This window comes from Globicephala melas, chromosome 20 (assembly GCF_963455315.2).
Source record: "Globicephala melas chromosome 20, mGloMel1.2, whole genome shotgun sequence".
Taxonomy (NCBI): Eukaryota; Metazoa; Chordata; class Mammalia; order Artiodactyla; family Delphinidae; genus Globicephala; species Globicephala melas.
This window is the reverse complement of record NC_083333.1, coordinates 21,031,474-21,057,470: the sequence shown is the minus strand read 5'-3', so window position 1 is coordinate 21,057,470 and position 25,997 is coordinate 21,031,474. Positions and strand designations below refer to the sequence as shown.

The 25,997-nt window shown below is 46.8% G+C and overlaps 1 long non-coding RNA gene across 3 annotated transcripts; it reads left to right on the top strand.

Moving 5' to 3' along the window:
- The first annotated feature begins 252 nt into the window (after positions 1-252).
- On the top strand, positions 253-24,293 carry LOC115842737 (uncharacterized). Of its 3 annotated transcripts, XR_009560381.1 has the most exons (5): positions 253-457; positions 3,317-3,392; positions 16,327-16,433; positions 20,089-20,671; positions 23,933-24,293. It is a non-coding gene; the product is annotated as an uncharacterized lncRNA (long non-coding RNA). The 3 variants fall into 3 exon arrangements; XR_009560382.1 differs by lacking the exon at positions 3,317-3,392 and having other exon boundaries at positions 23,933-24,292; XR_009560383.1 differs by lacking the exons at positions 3,317-3,392; positions 16,327-16,433 and having other exon boundaries at positions 23,933-24,292.
- Positions 24,294-25,997: the final 1,704 nt, after the last annotated feature.

The following is a 25,997-nucleotide window of genomic DNA, read 5'->3' as shown; positions in this document are numbered from 1 at the left end:
TCAACAGTGTGTGAAGTCAAGTAGGGAGACGCCTCCAGCCTCTTCTCCTTTCTCAGTTAATTGTTCCCTGTTTTCCGAAAACTTTGGGGATATTTGTCTCCATTTCAGTTTGAATTTCCACGGTTTAACAGATTCAGAAGTTCCGCCAGCAGGGGGCGCTGTCTCCAGTAACCGACCACTTCCCGCACCGACCACAGGGTGGCGCTGAGCCCGCCTCTCTGACCCCCACAGCGCATGCGCGTTCCCCGCGGACTCGGCTCTGAGCGCAGCTGAGGGGAGTTGTGTGTCCTCAGGCACTGCCGGGGCTGCGGCTGGGACGCTGGGCTCAGCGTCTGTGCTGACAGGAGCTCGGTCTCCTCAGGACTCGCTGGGGTTTCGGCTTCAGGACAACGTGGGGCTGCGTCCACGCTGACGGGAGCTGGGTTTCCTGAGGACGCAGGCGACGCCGGCGGAAAAGGTGAGGAGACAGTGAGGAAAAGTGGGGAGAAGCTTCCTGGGGGCGACGGACGGCTGCGGGGGTCCGTCTTCATGCGGGCCGGCAGGGCTTGGTGTGCAGAGCTGGGTGTTTGGTCAGGCTGGTGCGCGGTGGAGCCGCGTGCGTTACGGGGTGTGCCGTCTTCCCCGCACCGTTTACCGCGGGGCTGCCCTTCCGCTCGGTGTGTCCTTGGCCCCGTTGTCGTAACTTAACGCCCCCCCCCCCCCCCACCGTGCGGGGTGGGTTCTGGGCTCTCCGTCCCGTCCCTCTGGGCTGTGCGCCTGTTTTGAGCCAGTTCCGCACTGTTTTGGGGACTGTAGCTCGTGATGAAGTGTGAAGTCAGGGAGGGAGATGCCTGCGGCCCGTTCTCCTTCCTCCGGGTCGCCTTGGCTCTTCGGGGTCCGTTGTGGCTCCACGCGCGTCTTGGGAGGATTTGCTCTGTTTCTGTGGAAAATGCCATGGCCTTTCGGGAGGGCCTGCGCTCACTGTGTGCACCGCTCTGGGTAGAAGGCATACTCTAACAGTGTTCATTCTTCGTTCCATGAGAACAGGGTAATCTTTCCATTTCTTGGTGTGTCTTTTTCAATTTCTCCATCGATGTCTTAAAGTTTGCAGTGTGCAGGTCTTTCACTTCCTTGGTTAACTTTATTCCCAGGTATTTTGTTCTTTATGGTGCAGTTGTAAATAGGGTTGCCTTCTTTCTTTTTCTGATGGTTCATTATTAGTGTTTAGAAATGCAACTGATTTCTGTGTATTGATTTTGCAACTTTACTGAATTCATTTATTAGTTCTAATAGTTTTTTTGTGGAATGAAGTGGAAAATTGGACTTCCAAAATCCCACTGTTTCTACCGTATCCAGGTCGTCCACAACACGGAGGACAGTGGCCCCTAATATAACCTTCCCCCAGTGCCTCTAAATGACACGTGGACTTCGGGTGAACTGGATCTGAGTAGGGCTCGGCTGCTCTATGGAAGCTTGATGTTTTCTCTGCTTTTCTGGCGTGCTATTGACATACGTGATGTTTTGAAAAGTAATTTACTTTCCAGTAATTTCAAACATACAAATTTACACACATAAAACAAGTCTTGTATCTTCACTAAATATATTCCTAAATATTGACGTTGACATTATTTACAGTGAAATTGTTATCATAAATGCTTTTTCAGGTTATTTATTGCTAGTGTATACATATAAGATAGATTTTTGTGAATTGATATTTTGCTCTATAGCTTTGCTGCATTAGTTGACTAGGTCAAATAATTTTTTGTTCATTATAGGTAGTTTTATATATAAAATGATGTGATCTGTGTTCTGTGAAGAGACACAGTTTGAATTTTTCCATTCACACATGGATGCCTCCTATTTCTTTCCTCAAGATTCTGGGTAGGACTTCCGGCGTCCTATTGAGTAACAACGATGAAGACCAGCTTCCTGGCCTCGTTCCTGATTTCAGGAGTAAATCTTTGTCTTTAACATTGAGCATGATGTTTGCTGTGGCTTTTTGTACTACTCTTTTCCATATTGAACAAATTTCCTTTTATTCCTGCTTTCTTGAGTGTTTGTATCATGAAATAACACTGGTTTTTTATTGTAGTTTTTTCTGCATTAATTGATATGATCGTGTGTTTTACTTCACACTTTTATTGTGGTTTATTACATTGCTTAATTTTAATATGTTGAACAACCTGAAATTTCTGGTGTAGGGATACTTGCTTATGGCATTATCCATTTAATGTTCTTTTCGTTTCCTGTTGCTATTATTTTGTGATGGATTTTTATATTCATCTTTATAAGGTATACTGGGGTATTCTTTTTTATGATGTATTTGTATACTTTGGTTAGATTTGGCTTGGTGTAAGTGGTGTGGAGGGTTAGCGTTAGGGCTGGGGCTCTGTATGGTTTATGGTTGCCGTTATGGTTTACGTCTTACGGTTATGTTCACAGTTATGACTTATTTATGCGTATGGTTAATGAATACATTTTATGGTTTATGGTTTTGGTTATGGTTGTGGTTTTGTTTATTCCTTAAGGTTTATGGTTTTGGTCTCAGGGTGTTAGGGTCCTGCGTTAGAGTGGGTGTTAGGACGTGGGCTAGAATTAGGGTACAGGTAGGATACGGGTAGAGTATGGGTTAGGGTAAGGTACAGGTTTAGGGTACGGGTTAGGGCTAAGGTTAGCTCAGGGCTTAGGGTCAGGATCAGAGTTTAGGGTGAAGATCCGTGTCGGGTTAGCGTCAAGGCTGAGCTCGGCCGTTGTTTTCTGCTCCTCCAGCCCTGAGCCCTGATAGAAGATGAATGAAGTGTCTGCTCTGGTCCCTCACTGTTTCAAATTGAACTCAACATCAGTCCAGTGTTCTTAGGGCCTCAGAGGTCCTACAGGGTTTCCCTACACCCTCCCTCCTGGGTAGGGAGCCGGAAGGGCTTGGCGTGCAAAGCTGGGTTTGCACTTCTTGAAGTTGTCTCCCACCCACGGGCCAGATAAAATGATTAGAAAACAAGCCAGAGCTGCAGCCCCTTGTCTATCCTGACCCTCAGGACCCCACACCTGTTCCTTGGACCTGGCCGGTGCAGCAAGGCCCACTTTCTGCAGCTATGAGCCCCTGAGGGGTGAGGATTGGCTGACCTGGGCAGCCTGACCCGGCCGGCCAGCCCTCCCCAGGTGTGCCTGGGTTGAGGTCAATATAAACAGCGCTCCAGGCAGCAAGAGCTCCTGCAGCTGGGCCTGACGCCATATTCTCTGCCCCGTCAGCAGTGTCGGGGCTGGGCTGGTGGGTGGGAGTGAGGGGCCGCGGCTCTGTGGGTGGCCCGGTGTGAGTGGGGCTCTGCTGGACTTTCTGCAGGAGTTGCCAGGCTGCCACCTGCTAAAGAAGAGGATGTGTCACCATACCTGCCGCTGGAATTTCTCCCCGGGCAGAGGTGAGGAAGGAAAAAAGCAGTGGGGGCTGGGACAGGAGGGGTGTCTCAGGCAGGGAAATGGAAAGCTTCCAGAAGAGCGCCCGGGGCCAGGACCATCTCGGCTGGCCTGCAGGCACCAACTTGGCCTGCGTGCTGTGGCTGGGGTGACTCCAAGCCCCTTCCTGTAGGCTTTCAAGTCCTTGCACACATTCAGGTGTTTTACTTGGGAAGGGTGGGAACAGTTCAGCAGCAGCTGGCCTGGGGCTCAGCTCACGTTTACTCACAGACGCCTCGGCACCGTCCCCCAGCTTTGCAATGAGGACGCTCCTTGCGGGGGGGCTGCTGGCTGCATGGGAGACGATTCCCCACCTCTGACCAACTTCAGAATTCTTTACCACTGGAGCAGGTGTCCTGATAGGGTTTTCATCTGTGTAACTAGTGGGTTCTTAATTAGCAATGTGAACGGTGACATCAGAAGTCCTGAATTAGGGTGGAAATACTTATCCCCAACAGGTACAGGTGTAAAAACCTGGGGAGGCCATGTGCAGTCAGTACCCTTGGGGATGGGCTTCCGAATTGACCCCTCAACATTCTGGTGTCCAGCCACTGCTTTAGGACTTCTGAGGCTCAGTGCTGACTCTAAGGGTTCTGTAATCCAGCCCCTAATCTGCTTTTAGTGAGACCCGCACTTCTGGGATCCTACAGAGCAGGGTCTGTGTGACCGTTCTGTGGCTTCTGTAACAAATGACCACAAGGTGGGTGGTTTAAAACAACAGGAATTCATCCTCCCCCAGTCCTGGAGACCAGACATCTAAGATTAAGGTGTTGCAGGACGGAAGTCTCTCCAAAGGCTCCAGGATAGGGTTCTTCCTGCCTTTTCCAGCTTCTGGGGTCTCCAGGCGTCCCCAGGCTTGCGGCTCCATCCCTCCCGTCTCTGCCTCTGTCTTCACGTGGCTTCTCCTCTGTGTCTGAGTCTCTCCTGTTTTGTCTCTCATAAGGACTCTCTCAATTGGATTGAGGGTCACCCTAACCCAAGATGACCTCACCTCGAGATCCTTAACTATATATACGAAGACCCTTTTCCCAGATATGGTCCTGTTCACGTGTTCTGAAGGGACACATCTTTTGGGGCCAGCATTCAACCCATTGCCTGTGTATAAAATAACCCTCATTTTAGGAGATTACCAAGGTCCCGTATGGACTGGCACAGACAGCAGCTATGTGGGTGGGGTCTGGGCAGAGTGAGGACCCTGGAATCACCTGGAAAGGATGAAGTCCTGGCTGCATTAGGTGAACTCTTGCACCACGGGGCACGTGGAAACAGCCACTCCACTCTGTCCGTGGAAAGTGCCGAGTCCAGAAATGGTTATATTGCAAAGCTGGCTCTCCTGGGATTTCATCATCAATAGCATCATGTAACCAATAACTACGGGCTTGGAGGAGTCACTCTCTGGCACATGATGACAGCACTGTCTCTTTAGGCTCATCAAGCCTAGAATAGGAATGTTTGAAGGAGAAGAGTTTGGGAGATTGCGAAGCTTGGTTGTCAAGGAAACTGAGCAGGTTTGTCAAGGAAATTTCTCCCTTAAACTGAAGGCAGGGCTGGGAGAGCTGAACTCCAGGGATCTTTTAAAGGGGCTGCTCTGAAGAACCATCACCCGAGAGGTGGTGTCAGCATGAGCTGGGGTTTGAGAAAAGTGTGATGAGATGAAGCTTGACTTTCTGTGACAGCTGGGGAGGGGTTTGTAAAGCACCTTGGCTTTTAAGGCAAATGTTTGTTGCTGAAACAAAGTGTCTCCCAAAACTGGGCTGGAGCTCAAGATGTCTCTGTCCCCTTCTTGCGAGAGTCCAGGGCAGGTGGGTGTGGGGGCCCAGGCTCTGTCCCCCTGGTTTCTCCTTCCTGCTTCCAGGTGAGGGCTCCAACAAGCAGGGTGGGGTGACCAGGTGGGCATCATGCCCTCCGTCCTAGGATGCAGGCTGGCCAAGGCCCTCACCACCTCCACCCCTTCTCCTTGGTAACACGAGGCACTACGCCCCAGCTGGGAAGGCTGGGAGGTGCAGGGTAGCTGTGAACAGGAAAAAGGGAAATGGTTTCTCACGGGCAGCTGCACGGCTCTCCTGTGAGGGTCACCTGGACACACCTGGTAGCGCACAGACACTGGGTCCTGTGAAGCTTCGATGCTTTGTGGTTCTGGAAATCCTATAGGAGACGGTCCACAGCAGGGAAGCTAATGCTCTCAGTGGAGCTGGTGAAGCCAAAGATCTGCAGTTCAGACTGAAGGTGCCGATGTACATACAGGACAAAACCGTCTCGTGGGATTGGACTTCAGGCACGTTTCACATGAATGCAGTCGTGTTATGCCGAAAAGCTTCTATCTTGTGCCTCTCCTCAGGGACCCCCTCCTCAGTTCCTGGGGCTCCTGTAACTCACGTACAGGGGGATGGAGAGTGGGCTCTGTCCAGTCTGAACCCTGAGTTACCCTGCGTGAGTCTGCTCAGGACCACCGTAACAAGTAGCACAGACAGGGCAGCTTGGGTAACAGACCTATCTCCCAGTCCTGGATGCTGAGATCAAGGTGTGTGCATGCTGGCTTCTCCTGAGGCCTCTCTCCTTGGTGCTTAGACAGCCATCTTTTCCCCAGGTCCACACATGGTCTCCCCCTGTGCCTATCTGTGTCCTAATCTCTTCTTGTAGGACATCAATCCTATTGGATTAGGATCCACCCTAGTGACCTCATTTTTACCTTGATCACCTCTTTAAAAATCCCATCTCCAAATACAGCCACATCCTGGGGTCCTGGGGGTTAGGGATTCAGCATGTGAATTTGGAGAGACGTGACTGAGCCTATACCATCCTCCTTAGGAACCAGGTGTGCTTCAGTCCTTCCTTCCCTCAAGTCACACGAGGTGATGTAATGGCTCAAGGAGAGGCCACTCGTGCAGAGTTTGTGTCCCAGCCGGGGAAGCCTTCTCTGCTCTCTTTGATGAGGCCGTGGCAGTGCCGGCCCCGTCCTGAGATGAGCAGTTCTGGGGTTTCCTGCCGTGTCTCCCGGCCTGCTGAGGTGCCCATTGTCAGGGAGCTGAGGAGCCAGCAGCCTAGTGGGGATGCCGGGGACTCTCAGGGCCTTGGCAGGTGTCTCTCCCGGCAGATACCCTAGCAAAAGTGGGGAAACATTTGGGGGATTACAGGCGGGAGAGAGTCAGTCTCGTTTATGCTTCAGAAAGACCAGGTTGGGGTGGGATGTGAGACGCACCATGGGGCAGGGAGATTTGTCAGGCCTGATGGAGGAACCAGGCACCAGATCGGGCTTGGGCCAGGGCTGTGGGCGTAGAGGGGAATTAGTGTGGGAACTGGCCACGGACTGTTGTCGAAATCTCGGCTTCCCTGTGCACCGAGGCCAAACAGAAATACAGAGACAGGGATTTTGGAGGAAGAGAGAGATGGCTTTATTTTTCTGTCAGGCAGCAGGGAAGACACAGCCGGCTAGCGACTCAAGAACTGGGCACCCGCCCGCTCCTTGAGAATCAGGGAAGATTTTATATGTGGGGCTCTCGCAGTCGGGGTATAGGATAAGGATAAAAGTAGTGAACGTCTTGCATTCCTCCTTTCCTTTGCATTATTTCAAAACAGTCACAGTTGGCATCAGGCCGCCTGGTAATTGGGGTCCAGCAGTCTGGTAATTGCGTCCGTTTGCCTCTGGTTTATCGGCGGTGACCTCGTTTCTGAAATGCAAAAGCTATAGGGGGTGATTTGTTAGGAGGGGCGTGTAGAATGTAAGTGCTGGACATGATAAGGTTAGGGAGTGAGAGGCAGGGGATGTAACTCACACAGAGTCAGGGGTGATGGGTGCCGAAGGTAAATTACATAGTGTCATGGAGTGAGGTTAGTCTTGTAAAGTACAAATCTAGTGACTACAAATGAGTGACAAAGTAAAACAAGGAGTGATGAACTCTTTCAGGCCAGGTTATGTTTCTTCTCTAGCCTGTTCACTGTTCCCTTTATTTTCCTTGTTCTCAGGGGAGGGAAAACTTCATTTCTATTTTTGCTACAAGACTCTGGAGGAGCAGATGACAGTCACTGGGGCACAAGGAGGGTGGGAGCCTGGGAGACCCCAGTGTTACCTAACCAAACTTGGGTCCGCTTGCCCGAGTGCAGTAAAGCCAGTCTACTGACACCGGGTGTGGTGAAGGAAAGTGCAGCTTTAATTGTAAAAGTGCCAATACAAGGAGGCCAGGTGGCTTGTGCTCTAAAACCCCAAAGTCCCTGAGTGATTTCAGCAAGGAAATTTTAAAGGCCAGGTGAGGGAGGGGGGTCGCAGGGTATGTGATCAGCTGGTGCACAGTTCTCTAGTTGAAGATGAGGTAACAGGCGGTTAACATTATAAATTATAAACAGAATCTCTGGGGCTCCCTGTTCATGATCATCAAGTAGTTAATTTCTTCCACTTGGTGGTGGTTTTAGCATCTGTAAAACAACTCAGGAAGTGTGCATCAAACACTGTTATCCAGGTACTTCAGAGAGGAGCTACAGCAGAGGATGTGGGGGAAGGGTCTGTCCTAGGAAGGCCCCGTAGGGTCCTGCTCGGTTACACCCGGTGCCTGGGCTAAGCAACCTGGGAAGGTGGGGCTGCTCCTGGGTGTGGGGAACTGCAGCATCCCAGTCCTCTGAGGGGCCTGTTAGCCCCCAAGGGAGACGGGGATGCAGCGGCTGGACAGAGGTGTCTGGCCTGGGAGAGGGGTCCGGGCTGGAAATGTCACTGGAATCATGACAGGGAGGGAGAGAAAAGGCCAGTGGGGACAGGTAGGTCACAGCAGACTGTGCAGGTGACTGCGGTCCTGGTGGAAGCAACTCAGAGCCAGAAAGGAGTGGCCGTCAGGGGCTGACCTTCATTCTCTTGTTCGTTTGTAAAGCCGTTGTGTCAGAGTTTGAGACACCGCCAGGAGTCGTCTGGGCCCAGTGCTGCCATGGCTTCATCAAAGGGCCCAGGGGGAACAGAGAACCACTGCAGGCCTCGCCCATGTCCGCACTGGGAATGAACCCCATCGGGGCTCCTGGGCTCACAGACTTGAGGGAACCTCTGTCCTCAGGACCGGTCTTCCTCCCTCCTCTCACCTGCTGGTCAGAGGCCCAGGAACCCCCAACCTGGCTCCACCCCCAGGGCCTGGATTCAGAGGCCCAGGAACCCCCAACCTGGCTCCACCGCCAGGGCCTGGATTCTGGGACAGCTTAGGGGTAAGCAAGACCCTCATGCTCCTTTATCTGCTTAGGGATGAGAATGTCTTAAAAGCTGCAAGTGACTGATTACAAAAGACTGGGTGTTTCCAGCAGATATGGGTGGAAAGATGGGGTGTGAAGTTCCTGTGTCTGCAGGGTCTTCCCAGCATGAAGATCTGTGTGTTTCCCCCGGCCAGTGAGCATCCTCCCAGGAAGCCCAGATCCAGGATTACGAGGGCAGAGGCTCTCCCCTTGCTTATCTGTAACTTCCCACGCCCACAGCAAGGAGCCTGGCTCCCACCATCTGCCATTTATCTGTGCATTGCTCCTTTCCAGGTTACATGTGCAGAGGTTTCAGAATTGTTGGCTACTACACCCTGGAAAGAACTTCGTAGAATAAAGCCCACTGTTTGTATACGGTCCATTTTGCCTTCAGTCTACAGATTCCATTCATTTCCAAAGGTGACTTAGGTCAGCACCTTTTACCCCATCCCCTACAGTGAGTTGTTTCCATATATTTCTAATACATTTAGACTCTGTCACATTATGTATTCCATCCTGCAACACGCCTACATTCTAAATAACTAAATTTGAATAGATTATGATTGACCCCTTGGGCTACACACATCTATGGGCTTAGACAAATGCATAGTGACAGGTATCCATCCTAGAGTATCACATGGTATACTTCAACCCCCCCACCCCATGATCTGCTTATCATCTATGTGGCTTCGCCTTTCCCAGAATGTCGTAAATGGGGTCATACTGTGTGCAGCCTCCTCAGACTGGATTCTTTCACTTGGCAGTATATACTGAGGATTTATCCATGTCTTTCCATAGGTTGATGGTGCATTCCTTTCTGCTGAGTAGTATTCCACTGCACGTGTATGGGAGGAAAAACAATTTTCCCTCTATTTTTCTAGGTTCTTGGTTGAGACCCCCCCTGCCCCTGTAATAAAAGATTACCAGGAGAAAAACAAATTTAATGACATGTATACCTTCTGAATACAGGGGGGATACCACGGAAAACTGAGTCACTCCCTGAAATGATCCCCTTAAATACCATCTTCAGCTAAAAACAGAAGAAAGATGTTGGGGAACGGGGGGGAAGGCCAGTTATGGCAGGTTATCCTGCAAAGCACAGTAAAGAAGGGTATGATTGTTTGCACATTTAAGTCAGGACATCTCCATTGATAAGTGTTACTTGAGCTTTCATTATCCTTCTATTTCTGGTGCAAAGCGGGACATACTCTTATAAATGGGGATTTCTGTATTGTAAATGTCCTTCACAAAAGGGCAATCTCTACTCAGTTTTCTGAGATTCCTTTTTTTCTTTTTTTTTAAAAATCAGACTGAAATAATCCTCGTGCCAGAGGGAGATATTTTGGGGTGGCATATTCTGCTTGCCTTGACATGGATGTATGCATTCATCTTTTGAAGGATATCCTGATTTCTTCAAGTTTTTAGCCATTATGAATAGTGCTGCTGTGCCTAATTGCATCCTTGTTCGCATTTGGACATAGATTTTCAAAGTAGTTGCCTAAATACTGGAAGCACAATTGTTGGATCCCAAGGTAAGACTTATTTAGCTTTGGAAAAAACTGCCAAATTGTCTTACAAAGTGGCTGTACATGCATCCCACCAGCAATGAGGGAGAGTTCCTCACCCTCTAGCAATTGGTATTGTCATATTTTTGGAGTTTAGCAGTGCTAATAGGTGTGCTGTGATATCTCATGATTTTAATTTGTAATTCCCTAATGGTATATGATGTTGAGCTTGTTTTTGTATGATTTTTACTATCTGTATATCTTTTTTGGCTGGGTGTCCAGATCAGATCCTCACCCATTTTTTTTTATGGGGTTGTTTTAGAGGTCTTTGTCTATTCTGAGTCCAGATCCTTTATCAGATACAAGTTTTGCAAATCTTTTTCTCCCAGTTTGTGTCTTGTCTTTTGATTTTCTGAATAACGTCTTTGAGAGTAGAAATCTTTAATTTGGTAAAGTCCATAATATTACTTTTTTCTTTTGTGGATTGGCTTTTTGTGTTGTGTGTTAAAACTCAAAGCTCATGATCGAGAGACTAAACCCAAGGTCATGTATTTCTGTGTTTATCTCTGTAATTTTGATAGTTTCACACTTTACATGTCTGTTAATAAATTTGAGTGAGTTTGGCGTAAGTTTTAAAGTTTGTGTCTAGTCATTTCATTTCATACAGTTTCCAGTTGTTTCTTAACTATTTTGGAGAAGTCATGGGATACTTGACTGTATTTCAGTTCGCATTTCCACAGTTTAGTGGGTGCAGCGGAAGTGCCTGCAGGGAGCGGGGCCTCCACTGAACTGGGAGGTGGCTTGGTCTGCACGTTCCCATTGGCTGGCAGGGAACGTGAGCCCGCCTCCCTGGCCCTCCGCGGGAAGGCCCGTTCTGCCTGCGGACTTGGCGCCATGCGCAAATGATGGGAGCCCTGCCGCCTCAGGACCCGCTGGGGCTTTGGCTTCCGGGACACGCGGGGCCGAGTCCACGCTGATGGCCGGGCTTCGGGACAGCCCAGGGTCGAGTCCACACTAACAGAAGCCGGGTCTCCTCAGGACCCGCTGGGGCTTCAGCTTTGGGACACTGTGGGGTCCAGTTCATGCAGACAGGAGCCTGGTCTCCTCAGGACCTGCCGGGAGGTGATGCCGCTGAGGGAGAAGGTGAGGAAGAGTGGGCAGAAGGTTCCTGTGTGTGGCTGACCGCTGAGGGTGTCTGTCTTCAGAGGACCCAGGAGAGGAAGGGCTTGATGTGGGAAACTGGGTTTTTGGCCCCTTTTGTGTGTGCTGTAGACAGAGCGCAGTGTTGTTCTTTGGCGCGTGGCGTCTGGTTTTCCCAGCACCATTTATTGAGGGGACTGTCCTTTCCCTGGTGTATGTTCTTGGCTCCTTCCTTGTGAATTAACTGACCACATACCTGTAGGTTGATTCCTGGGCTCTCTGCTCTGTTCCTCTGGTCCGCGTGCCTGCCTTTGTGCCAGTCCCACACTTCTTTGGGACTGTAGCTTCGTAATGAAGTGTGAAGTCAGGGAGCGAGATGCCTCCAGCCCGTTCTCCTTCCTCAGGGTCGCTTTGGCTCTTCTGGGTCCTTTGTGGCTCCACACACGTCTTAAGATTGTTGGTTCTGTTTCTATGGAAAATGTCATTGGACTTTTGGTAGGGATTGCGTTGAATGTGTACATTAATTTGGCTAGAATGCATATATTTTTTTAATTAAAAAAAATTTGGGGCCACACCATGTGGCATGCAGGATGTGGGATCTTAGTTCCCCAACCAGGGATGGAATCTGCGCCCCCTGCAGTGGGAGCGCAGAGTCCCAACCCCTGGATGGCTAGGGAAGTCCCACCTTAGAATGCATATTTTCACAATATTCTTTTTACCCATGAACATGGGGTATATTTCCATTTATTTTTGTCTGTTCAGTTTTCTTTATCAGTGTCTTCCAGTTTTCAGTGTGCAGGTCCTTCACGTCCTTGATTAAATTTACTCCTAGTTATCTTTTTGGATGCAATTGTAAGTGGGATTAAAAAAATATTTCCCTTTCTGATGGTTCATTATCAGTGTATAGAATCACAAATGATTTTTGTGCATTGATTTTTCTTTTTTTTTTTTTTTGGTATCCTGCAGCTTTACTGAATTCATTTTTTAGTTGTAACAGTTTTTTGGTGGTTGAATGTGGAAAACTAGAATTCAGAAATCCCACTGTTTCATCTACATCCAGGTCATCCACAGCACCCAAGACATCGTGGCTCCGAATAAAATCTTCCCATGGTGCCTCTTGTAGTATGTGGACTCCTACAAGGGTGATTAGCATCCCCACTGTGGGCGAACTGGGTCTGGGTAGGGCTTGGCCTCTATAACAGAGTTTGATGTCTGTATTTCTGGCATGGTATGACATGGTTGGTTTGATAAGTACTTTATTTTCTAGTAAATTTTAAGTGTATAAAAAACTTTAAATAGCAGTATAAAGTTTTCCACATTCACAGAATACTCCAGTTTGTTTTACCCTGTGAGAGTGTGAGGGCCACTCTCCCAGGGAACCAGCACATAACCCCAAAATGAGGAATAATTATGATTTCCACATTATAATCCTATCCACACACCTGCTTCAACTTTCACCAGCTGCCCCAGCGTTGTGGAAATGTATTTTTCTATTCGAATCCAGTTTTCTCTTCTTGGAACCATCACTGAGGCTTGTCCTCACTTTAAAAACCTTGCTGGATTGAAAGTGTACAAGATGACCATGATCTGGGTGGTTTTCTGTATGGCTTCTTTCACTTGGGATGTTTTCATTGTTTATCCGCATTGTAACATTGATCATTATTTCATTCATTTTTTCCATTGGGATTAAAAACACATAACATTTACCATTTAAACCATTTTTTAAATAAAATTTATTTTATTTTTAATTTTTTGGCTGTGTTGGGTCTTCATTGCTGTGCGCGGGCTCTCTACTTGCGGCGAGCGGGGGCTACTACTCTTTTTTTTTTTTTTTTTGGCGGTACGCGGGCCTCTCACTTTTGTGGCCTCTCCCGTTGCGGAGCACAGGCTCTGGACGTGCAGGCTCAGCGGCCATGGCTCACGGGCCCAGCCGCTCCATTGCATTTGGGATCTTCCCGGACCGGGGCATGAACCCGTGTCCCCTGCATCAGCAGGCGGACTCTCAACCACTGCGCCACTGATGTTTGATATCTTTTCGTGTCCTTGTTGACCATTTGTATGTCTTGCCTGGAGGACAGTCCATGCAAGTCATTTGTCCGTTTCAAAAATTGTATTGTTTGTCTTTTTGTTGATGAGTTGTAAAAGTCCTGGGTATATTCTAGATAAAGAGTCTTATGAGATATATCATGTGCCAATATTGTTTTCCATTCTGTGGGCTGTCTTTTTACTTTCTGGATAGCCTCTTTTAATGCACAAAGGTTTGTAATTTTGAGGAAATCCAATTTATCTATTTTTTTCTTTCATTTCTTACGCTTTACTGTCAAATCTAAGAAACCATTGCTAAATTCGTGGTCGGGAAGATTTAATTCCTTGGTTTATTTGAGAGTTCATAGATCCTTTCTCGGTACCCACTAGGCCAGGCTTTAGGCCTGGGGTTGAATCAGTGTGAGGGTTCAGGGGTCACGGTTTAGGGTTATGGGTCATTGTTGGAGAGTCATTGTAGAGGGTTGTGGTTAAAGGTCACGGTCAGGGATTAGAGTTTGGGGGTCAGGGGCGAGGGTCTAGGAGTCTGAGGCTAGGGTTGTTAGGGGGTTACGGTTAGAGGTTAGGGTTCTTAGGGTAAAGGTTAGAGTTAGGTTTAAGCACAATTGGCCCTCATTGCCCTCCCCTCTCCTTCTCTCTGAAGCCTCCAGAATGGATAGGACTTGCCCTGGGTCAAACAGGAGTCAGGGAGCTGAGGTGAAGAACTGTTTTTCTGGCCTCCCTTCCCCCAGTCCTGGGCTCTGAGAGAAGAATGAAATGTCTGTTCTTGTCTCGGACTGTTTCTTATCCAGCTCAACCTCTGTCAAGGATTGGGGAGGGTGTCAGAAGTCATACATGGTTTCCTTCTGACCTCCCACCTGGGAAGGGTGATGCTGGCCCTACTCTGCCTGGGCAGCCCCAGGTTCCAGCACAGCCCAGACAGGAGGGCACTCAGTGGACATGTGTGGATTTATACAGAACTGGGTGCAGTGACCTGCCAGCCCCCGGATGCTGCCTTCTTGAGGGCTGGTGGGGCCCTCCTGGCACTGGAGGCATCCTTTGTCCCATCTGAGTGGGCATGAATAGATGATCAAGTCTCAGGCAGGACAGCCCTCGACCTCTGACTATCCAGGCAGGCATCTGTGGTCCTCTAGCTCAGTCCAGCCTGGGCATTGTCAGGCCCTCATGCACAGATACGGAGCTGACCATGATGCCGGGCAATTCAAGAGCTACCTGGGCAGTGTAGACATTCCTTTGAGAAGTTTCAACTACCAACATCCATGTGGTTGAGAAAAAGGCCTCCCCCTCACAGCCTTGTAGCTTGCCAAGAGAGGTGATAATCCTCTAAACATTGGAGTGTGTCCCTGACACAACAACCATACAGCAGACCATGGCCCTGCAATCCTTTGTCCCTTCAGTCGTTAGAAACTTTTGACATTCATATTCATTAAGAATCAAAGATATGGGAGCAACTGGACATCCCAGTGTGAGGTTTACACTGCCACTGCCATTGTCTTGGAGAGCCATATGCATCCATGTGGCCTCTGGAAAGCCTGCCAACTATGGGTTCCATGGCATGGAATAATTCTCGAGCCTCCCGTTACTTCATTGCACAAGACTTTCCTTACCACCCTAGCATTTGGTTTCTTCCCTTAGTAAAGGAGACAGAAGAAACGGGCAAAGGAGCAGTATTGTTTTTCAGGGATGGGCAATTAATATGGCCAGGGAGACGGCATAACTCAGGGCTCCCACCTCTCAGGGGCAGGAATGAGGTATGTGTGTCTTCTGAGGGCACATGGGCTCTTCTGGGCCATCCTCTGAGATGTGAGGACCTGGTGCCCAAGGCAGGAGACTTGAGTTTACCATCAAGAATAATCCTACCTTTTCAGCAAGTGAAAGAACTTCCTGCAGTCTTGGGAGGACAGTAAAAGCACTGGATAAGTAGCTGTAGCCCCTGACCCTAAGTGAACGCCTTTCTTCCCTTTGTGTCAGATTCTGTGCTGTGCAGTGAGCTGTCATTGACATAGAATCTGTTGCTTTCTCCCGGCCAGCATCTGTTGTCATGCCCAAGTGCCTCAGTTTTCCTTTGAGAATTACATCTCACCTGCTTCCAGTCCAAACAGTTCCAGAAGGATGACCCCATGTTCCACCCAGCTCGAAGATGGGTTTACAGCCCACATCTAGCCAGTCCCATTTTCCATCTTCTGGTGATGGGTGAAGTATGAGACTGTAACCCAAGCCAGACCAAAAGCATTTAAAACCATGGCTTTCTTGGAATCCAGGAAAAGGAGAAACTCTTTCTCGGAAAATGGATGGTGAATGGTTGTCAGCCTAGAATAGCTGTTGGCCCAAGGGCAGTGAGAGAGCCTGTGCCTGTGAATGGGGTCCCCCAAAGGCACTGAGCGGGACAAAGATTTGGAGAGAAGCAAGGTCACACTGAGACAGTGTGAGCCCCTGGACCTGCCAGGTCCAAACCCATTCTTCAACTTGCCACTTGCAAGTATTAATGTATTTATACCCTTACAATAAATACTAATTTATTTTACTTCAGTAAGTGTGTCCAGTTGCTGGGAATAAAAAAAAGTCCTAGTTGACACATCCAAATCAATACTCCTTGATCCATCCTCAGGTGTCCTCACTGGGTAGGCGTGGCTGGGGGAGGTGAAGACACTGGGTGGGGTCATATACTAGGGGAGCTGCCAAACAGCTCTGTCCCTGCTCCTTCCCTGTCCCAGGAGAGGGAAAGCCTGGAACAGTGATAGGATAACCAGTAGGGGAAGAGGTTCCTCAGTGATTAATTGGTCTTTTTGTGTTTTCCTTAATTTAGGGTTCATTTTGGTAATGTGTTTTTACAAAGAAATCACCCATTTCCTCTAGATTTCCTGTTACAGTAGTTTTCTCATATTTGACTTTTACTTTTTCCTGTCTAATTTTCTACAGAATCATCACAAATAATGAAGAAATACTGATACTTTATTATTAACTGAAGTCCCTATTCACGTTCCCTTTGTTATACCTTTCCTTGTTCCAGGGTCGCATAGGACATGGGGTCATCATCTGTTTAGTCTCCTCTTGGCTCTGACAGTTGCTCAGACTCTCCTTGCTTCCATGACCCTGACAGCATGGAGGGCTGCTCAGGTATTGTATAGACTGCCGGGTGCTGGGATTTGCTTGGTGGTTTTGTCGTGGTTAGACTTGGCTTTGAAAAAGCAGACCACAGAGGTGAAGTGCTTCCTCTTCACTATATATCAAGAGGACAGGCTCTTAAGGGAACTTCTCACTTATATTCTTAATTTTGGTCACCTAGCTGAGGTAATGTTTGTCAAGTTTTCCCACACTGAGGTTAATTTTTTCCCATGTCCATCCTGTGTGTCTTATGTAGGAGGAGGTCATAAATGCAGAAGCCACACTTGAGGAGAGAGGGGTTAGCTTCACATCCTGATGGACAGCTGAGTGGCTCTATACATTGTTTAGAAGCTTTCTGCATAGGAGATTTCTATTTAACACCATTCACCAAAAACTGTGTAATTTATTTATACCAGTTTGGACACGTGAATATTTATTGTAAACTTCTGGTTATGATCCAGCACTACATTATTAGACTGCTTAGTTCATTCTTGCTTTGGCTGTTGAGAGCTTTTTCCATTTGCTCTTGTTTTCATTTTACATAATTTTTCTTTTGTGGGTTTTTTAAAATTTTTGGTACTTCTTTACTTTCTGATATTTTAAGATTATCCTGCTTCATATATTTACTGTCTCAGTCCTAGCATCAGCCCCTTCTTCAAAGAGCCCTTGTTCCTTTTATTAGAGAATGGTGTTAAAAACTTACACGTGGGAGCTACATATGCTCGGCTGACAGTACATAGAAATCTGTGCATGTACCCCAGCCTGTGCACATACACAGAATCATAAAGGTTTCCATGTGGAACTATGTGCAGGCTAAAGAGAGTTTATACTGATGTCTCCAACCGGATCTGTTATGACATGAATACTGTAACCTCCTCTCTTTGTCTGTGACTTCCCACTCCAGTGGTCAGAAACGTGGCTTCCTCCATTTGTCGTTTATTAAATTCACTGCTTGTTCCATTCGATTACTGATATAGTAGTTTCAGTACTGTTAGCTGCTACCCCTCCTGGGAAAGAACATAGAGTCCGCTGTGTGTGTATGGCATATTTTGCCTTTGGCCTACAGAGTCTGCTCATTTCCAAAGTTAACTTAGGTCAGCCCATTTTGTCCCACCACCAACAGCGAGTTTTTTCATACATTTCTGAATCAGTTAGCTTCTTTGTTACCTTCTGTATTGCAGTCTTTGACACTCCCATATCCTAGGTAGCTAAGTTTGGATAGATTGTAACTTACTTGTTGGGTTGTAAAGATCTGTGGGTGTAGCCAAATGCAGTGACAGGTATTCACCACTGAGGTATCATATGGACTGTTTCAACCACATATTCCGTAAACTGTTTACCGTGTCAGTTTTGCCTTTTCTAGAATGTCATATAAAGGAGGTCATACACTGTGTAGCTCTTCAGACTGGATTCTTTCACTTAGCAATGTAAGTGTTAGATGCATCTATTGTTTTTTTTTTTTGCCCGGGTTGATGGTCCATTCCTTTATATTGCTGAATGCTATTGCATTGCATGTATATGAGAGAAAAAATAATTTTCCCTCTACTCTTCTGTGTTCTTCATTGAGATCTCCCTTGTAATGAAAAGGAGATGAACTGGAGAAAACAATCAGAAGTTTAATATATACCATGCATACCTCCTGTATACTTGAAAGATACCCAGGAAAACTGAGTCACTCCCTGAAATGGCCCAAGCCATTACCTTAAATGCTTCTGCTGAGAACAAAAAAAGATGTTAGGGAATGGAGGCAGCCACTTAAGGGAGGTTATTAGGCAAAGCCCTGTAAACAAGGGTATGGTTGTTACACAGATTTATATCCAGGCCTGTTTCATTGACATGCTTTTTTTTTTTCAAACATCTATTTACTTAGCTGCGCTGGGTCTTAGTTGAGGCCTGTGGAATCTTTAGTTGCGGCATGCAGGCTCTTATTTGCAGCATGCGGGATCTAGTTCCCTGACCAGGGATTGAACCCTGGTCCCCTGCATTGGGAGCATGGAGTCTGAACCACTGGACCAGCAGGGAAGTCCCAACAAGCTTTTCCTGATATTTAGTCATCATTCAATTCCTGGTCCAGAGAGGGACATACCCTTACAAATGGAGATATCCTTAATAATTGTAAATTTACCTCATAAAAGGGCATTTTCTACTTGGTTTTGAAAGATTCTCCTGGGTCTGTTTCTTTTCTTTTTTTTTTTTATGCGGTACGCGGGCCTCTCACTGCTGTGGCCCCTCCAGTCGCAGAGCACAGGCTCTGGACGCGCAGGCTCAGTGGCCATGGCCCACGGGCCCAGCCGCTCCGCGGCATGTGGGATCTTCCCAGACGGGGGCACGAACCCATGTCCCCTGCATCGGTAGGCGGACTCTCAACCACTGCGCCACCAGGGAAGCCCCCGTTTCTTAAATTAATCCGTCCAAAATAATCCTTTTGTCAAATGGGCATATTTTGGGGTGATGTATTCTGCTCCCCTTGACATGTATGTGCCCTAATTTGCTTATGAATTCATCTACAGAAGGACATCCTGATATCTTTAAGTTTTTAGCCATTATAATAGAGCTGCTGTGCATTACTTGATGCTAGTTTTGGTTTGAACACAGTTTTTCAAAGCAGTTGTCTAAATACAAGAGGCACACTTCTTGGATCCTAAGGTGAGAATGTTTAGATTTGGAAAAAACTGCCAAACTGTCTTCTGAAGCTGGTTGCACGTGCATCCACCAGCATCTTGAGCTTATTCTTGTATGCTTATTTACTGCCTGTTTATCTTCTTGGGTCAGGTGTGTGTTTCAATCTTTACCAAATTTTAATGGTGTTGTTGGCATAATTTGAGTACAGATCCTTTATCGGATACGTGTTTTGGAAATAGTTTCTTGCAGTTTGTGGTTTGTCTTTTGGTTTTCTGAGTAAGGTCACCAGACCCAAAGTCATGTAGATTTTCTTTTTTTTCTAGGATTTTTATAGTTTGGTAATTTAAATTTGTCTATGGGCAATTTTGAGTGAATTGGTTTAAGTTGTGAAGTTTGTGTCTACATTCATTTCATTACATATGGTTTCTGATTAATTGCTCCTTAACCCTCTTTTGAGAAGATACAGTGAGATACTTGGCTCCATTTCAGTTTGGATTTCCAAACTTAGTATACACAGCAGAACTGCCTCCCGGATGAGGCCTCTGGGTTTGTGAGTGCGGCACTCCCGGCGCTTCTCTGACGTCCCACAGGGGGCGCCAAACCCACCTGTCTGACCTTGGGGGCACAGGTGCACCCTGCCCACAGACTTTGCTCTGTGACAAGCAGACAGGAGCTTTGTCTCCTGTCAGGGCTTAGGTTTCTGGACCATGAGGCATTGCCCACACTAACAGGAGCTGGGTTTTCTCAGGAACCACCGGTGAGGAGACTCCACAAGAGGAAAAAATGAGCAAGTGTGGAAAATCTTCCTGTGCAGCTGACTGCAGGGTGGGTGGGGTGCCTCTTCAGGGCACTCAGGAGAGAAAGGGTTTAGTGTGGAATATTGTGCACTTTAGTTAGTTTTATGTGCAGTGGGTGACCAGTGTCATTCTTTGGAGACTGGTGTCTAGTTTTCCTGGCACTGTTTGTTGATGGCTTTGGGTAGAACAAACATTTTTTTTGTGTGTGGTACGCGGGACTCTCACTGTTGTGGCCTCTCCCGTTGCAGAGCACAGGCTCCGGACACGCAAGCTCAGCGGCCATGGCTCACGGGCCCAGCCGCTCCGTGGCACGTGGGATCCTCCCGTACCGGGGCACGAACCCGTGTCCCCTGCATCGGCAGGCGGACTCTCAACCACTGCGCCACCAGGGAAGCCCCAAACATTTTAATAATAGTCATTTTTCTGATGCATGAGCATGGAATATTGTTTTCTATTGTGTCTTCAGTTTCCTTATCAATGCTTTATAGTTTTCTGAGTATAGGTCTTTCATGTCCTTGGTTAAATTTATTCCTAAATAGTTTGTTCTTTTTGATGGAATTGTAAATGGGATTGTTTTCTTGATTTTTTTTGCTGGTGGTTCATTATTAGTGTGCAGAAATAAAACTGATTTGTGTATATTGATTCCATATTTTGCAACTTTACTGAATTTATTTTTTAACATATTTTTTGAAGTAATGTGAAAAATTGTAATACTAAAATCTCACTGTTTCTACTGCACCCCAGGTAATCCACAGGACCCACGCCATGGTAGCTAACTAACATCCTCTTCCCACGGTGCCTGTTAATACCGTGTGGACTCCTACAAGGGAAGTAAGTATCACAACTTCGGTTGGACGTGGTCTGGGTGAGTCTTGGCCTCTATAACTAAGTTTGATGTCTGTCTTATCTGATTTTCTGGCATGGTACTGATATGGTTGTTTACAAAAGTTATTTACTTTCCAGTAACTTAAAATGTACAGAAAAGTTTCAATAATGGCAAAAAGTACTCACATTTGCCACTTCACACAAAATGCTCAGTGTGTTTTACCCAAGGAACCAGCACATAATCCCTAAATGAGGAAATCCTGATGTCCACATTATAATTTAATACACAGGCCCACTTTAACTTTCATCTGCTCTCCCAACTGTATGAAAATGTCTTTTTCCATCCTGATCCAGTTTTCTTTTTCTGGAACCATTACTGAGTTTTCCCCTCATTTGGACAACCTTGATGGATTTGAAGCAGACAAGATGAGTATGGGATCTGGGTGGGCTTTTCTTTCTTTCTTTTTTTTTCCCCTTGTGATACGCACAGGCTCCGGATGCGCAGGCTCAGCGGCCATGGCTCACAGGCCCAGCTGCTCCGCGGCATGTGGGATCCTCCCGGACTGGGGCACGAACCCGTGTCCCCTGCATCGGCAGGCGGACTCTCAACCACTGCGCCACCAGGGAAGCCCTGGGTGGCCTTTTCTGTATGGCTTTTTTCACTAAAGATGTTTTTAACGTTCGTTTTTGTAACAAATATCAGCACTACACTTTTTTTTCATTGTCATTACAAATACAAAACATGACTTTAGCGTTTAATTCATTTTACATATCCAGTTTTGTGGTATTAACTACCTTCATGTAGTTGCACAAACAAGTTAACTAACACGTGTACATCCTGTGTGCATGGGAGATACCCAGGGAATTGAGTAACACCTTGGAATGGCCCAAGACATCACCTTAAATACCGTCTTCATCTAAAACGAAAACAAAGGAAGGGTAGAGTTGTTTCTGTCCACATTCATTTGATTGCATATGGTTTCCAATCGATTGTTGTATAACTAGTTTTAGAGAAGTCATGGGATAGTTGGCTTCATTTCAGTTTGAATTTCCAAATTTAGTGGATTCTGCAGGCTTGATACAAGGTTTACAAACTTGATATTGAATCAGGACATCCCGTGGTGTAACTGGTATTAATGGTTTGTTCAACAATTAAAGTTCTGTGTGATATGAGTTCAGCCTGGAGTAATCCAGGTTAGTTTCTATCTGTTATACATTTGTCCCAGGATGAAAGGACAAGGGAAATAAGGCCTGCTTTATAAAAGTGACTTCAAATTAATTGATGGTATAATCTCAACCTAATTTTTAAAAAATTTATTTTATTGAAGAATAGTTGACCTACAAAGTCATGTTAATTTCTGCTGTACAACAAAGTGATTCAGATATATACACACACACACACACACACACATACATATATACATACTGTTTTTCATATTCTTTTCCATTATGGTTTATTACAGGGTACTGAATATAGTTCCCTGTGCTGTACAGTAAGACCTTGTTGTTTATCCACCCTATATATAATAGTTTGCTTCTACTAATCCCAAATTCCCAATCCATCCCTCCCCCCTGTCTTCCCCTTGGCAACCACAAGTCTGTTTTCTTAAATCTGTGAGTCTGTTTTTGTTTTGTATATAGGTTCATTTGGGTCTCATTTTAGATTCCACATATAAGTGATATCATATGGTATTTGTCGTTCTCTCTATGACTTACTTCACTTAGTGTGATAATCTCTAGGTCCATCCATGTAGCTGCAAATGGCATTATTTCATTCTGTTTTATGGCTGAGTAATATTCCATTGTACATATGTACCACATCTTCTATAGCCATTCATCTTTTGAGGGACATTCAGCTTGCTTCCATGTCTTGGCTATTGTGAATAGTGCTGCTGTGAACGCTAGGGTGCACGTATCTCTTTGAATTATAGTTTTGTCTGGATATATGCCCAGGAGTGGGATTGCTGGTTCATATTGTAATTCTATTTTTAGTTTTTTGAGGAACCTCCAAAGTGGCTGCATCAGTTTTCCATAGTGGCTGCATCAGTTTACATCCCCACCAACAGTGTAGGAGGGTTTCCTTTTCTCCACACCCCCTCCAGCATTTATTTGTAGACATTTTAATGATGGCCATTCTGACCACTATGAGGTGGTAACTCACTGTAGTTTTGATTTGCATTCTCTAATAATTAGCGATGTGGAGCATCTTTTCACGTGCCTATTGGCCATCTGTATGTCTTCTTTGGAAAAGTGTCTATTTAGACCTTCTGCCCAGTTTTTGATTTTTTTTTTGAGTTGTATCAGCTATTTGTATACTTTAGAAATTACACCCTTTTTGGTCACATCATTTGCAGGTATTTTCTCCCAAACAGTTAGCACAGGTGCTAGAACAACTGGATACCCACATGCAGAAGAATAAAGTTGGACCCTTACCTCCCCCACCCCGATTACAAAATCAACACAAAATGGACCAAAGGCCTAGATGTAAGAACCAAATTTATAAAACTCATAGAAGAAAACATGATAGTAAATCTTCATGACCTTCAATTTGGTCATGATTTCTTAGATTTGCTACCAAAAGCACAAGCAACAGAAGACAAAATAGATGAATTGGACTTCCTCAAGATGAAAAACAGTTGTGTATAAAAGGAGCAAGGAATAAGATAATCCACCATCCAAAATGGCCCAAGATGTTTGCAAACCATGTATCTGATAAAGGACTGGAGCCCAGCAGCCAAGCCCCCGGTGGTCCAGGGGAGTGTCTGTGCGGCCCCTCCCGTCCTCGGTGATCAGGGGATTTCAGGCCCCACAGCACCCGAGGGGTGGACACGGGTCATCCTCAGCACCCTCAGGGAGTGAGTGCTGGATGCTTTTGAGCCCAGATGCACTCCCATTACTGCCCTCAAAGGCTGAAGGCTTCAGCATGCCTCCAGAAGGACACAGAGTATTTGCAAGTCTTTGAGAACCAAGAGAACAGTCTTCACTTTTCTGAAAGGGCATCTTATTATTTCACAGCGTGACCATTTTCAATCTGGCTCTCAGGGGTGCCCTCCCACCTTCCTGGTATCTCTGAGAGTGGCCATGGGGGTTTGGCTGTCCCCAGTCCCCACACCAGGTGACAAGGCCAGTGGGGCCAGACCCTGGTGGTCCTTAGATTCGCTGGAGACTAACCCAGACTCTCAGCCTGCGATTGAACGTGGACGCCACTGCTTCTCCCCGTCACCGATTCTCATCTCCTCCTCTGTCTCTCTTCCTCTTGCTTTTCAGTCTCAGATTTACCTGACGGCCACCACTCACAGCTCCCGCAGAGCCCAGAGATTTCTCCTGGAAGGAAAGGTTCTGGAAAATCAGAGGGATAAATAAAGGATGCAGCTGATTCCCGCCTTGTGCTGACGCCCAAGAGGGTGAGGAGAGTGAGTGTTTTCTCATTAGAATTTTAAATCCTCCAAGTAATAGATCATTGGGGGGGCATCCAGTGTTCTCCTGCTCATTCTAATAATGTCATTCCTGAATTTTAATGTGGTAAATAATTTATATTATAAATATGCTGAGGGGGCGATATCCATTTAAAAAATGTTAGAGGTAACTCCAAGGGATTTACAACAAACAAGGACACAGAACCCTGTGTCCAGACACTGGCTGAGAGATTCCTACCCTGAGCCGCAGTCCCCTGGAGGGCGGAGTGGCCATGACTCTCCTCCCGCAGGTGAGCCTACACAGGCACATCCCACGTGGGACCACTGCATCGTAGAATCTTAGAGTGGCCAATGGCAGGCAGCTGTCTAGAGATGCAGACAAGAGAAAACTGCTCAGCAGCCTGGGACAGTCCCAGGGTGAGGCCTTAGTAAGAGCCAGTGTCAGAGCCTCAGTGATAACTTGAAGAGACAGTTCGGGCTGTTAGGGACATCGTCAGAGATGTACTTAGGGACATATTCAGGGCCTTAGTTATGGACAGGATCAGGGCATTATTTAGTGACAGCTTAAACTATAAGGGACAGCGTCAGGGCCTAAGTTAGAGATAACGTGAGAGCCTTAGTTAGTCAAAAGTCAGGCTGTTACTTAGGGATATATTCAGGGCCTTAGAGCCAGCATCATGGCCATAATTAGAATCAGTGTCAGGGCATTAGTTAGGGCCAAAACTAGGGTGTTAGTTAGGGAAGGAGTCAGGTCTTTAGTTACAGACAGTGTCAGGGTTTTAGGTAGGGACAGCGGCAAGTCCTTAGTTAAGAAGAGTGTCAGGGCCTTGGTTAGGGGCAGCGTCAGGGCGTAGTTAGGGGAAGAGTGAGGCCATTAGGTAAAGACAGACTCAGGGCCTTAGTTAGAGACAGCATCAAGTCCTTTGTTAGGGACATTGTCATGGCCTCAGTTAAAGATAACTTGAGGGTCTTAGAGATAGTGTCAGGGACTTAGTTATGGACATCTTTAGGGCCTCAGAGGTAACTTGAGGGCCTTAGTAAGAGACATTTGGGGTCATTAGTGACATGGTCAGGACCTTAGTGCCATCTTCAGTACATCAGTTATGGGCCGCATCAAGGCATTAATGAGGGACAGCTCATGTTCTTAGGGGCCGTGTCAGGGACTGTGTCAGGGCCTTAGTTAGGGAAAGAGTGAGGCCATTAGTTAAAGACAGACTCAGGGCCTTAGTTAGAGACAGCCTCAGTCCTTAGTTAGTGTCAGGGCCTCAGTTAAAGATAAGTTGAGGGCCTTTGTTAAGGACAGCCTCAGGGCCTTAAAGGGATGTACATAAGAGTATCTTTGGGCTCCTTACCAAACTAAAACCCCCACAACATAGAAGATTTTAGCATTCTTCATTCCAGAGAAGCTCATCAAGAGACCATCTGAGGCCAGATTAAAGGGAGTTAAGGCCCTGTACACACACTAATCCTTAGGAGCAACTGTGTCCTTAAACCATTGCTGTAAAACTCCTCACCAGATCCTCCTGCATTGGGACACACAGTTTTTGAGGACACGAGTTTTCTGTGTCCCCCTGTGGCTGGCAAAGCAGTAAAGCTATTCTTTTCTACTTCTTCCAAACCTCTGTCTCTGAGATTCGATTTGGTGCACTGGTGCACAGAGGTCGAGTTTTCGGCATCAAGTTTAGTACCCAATATGGGGCTGACTTGGGGAAGGCCCCTGTGGGTCCCCTGACTTGATTGGACACTTCTGATTTTCTCCATGCCAGCCTCTTTTGAGAGAGTGTAGGGTTGGAGAATTCCTTTAGAGGCCAGACTGCCTGGGACCCTTGCCTGGAGAGGCCAAGCCCCAGTCATACCCCATCTGCCATCCCAGCAGTTGGAACTCTGGGGCAGGAGAAGATGGTGGAAGAGGGACC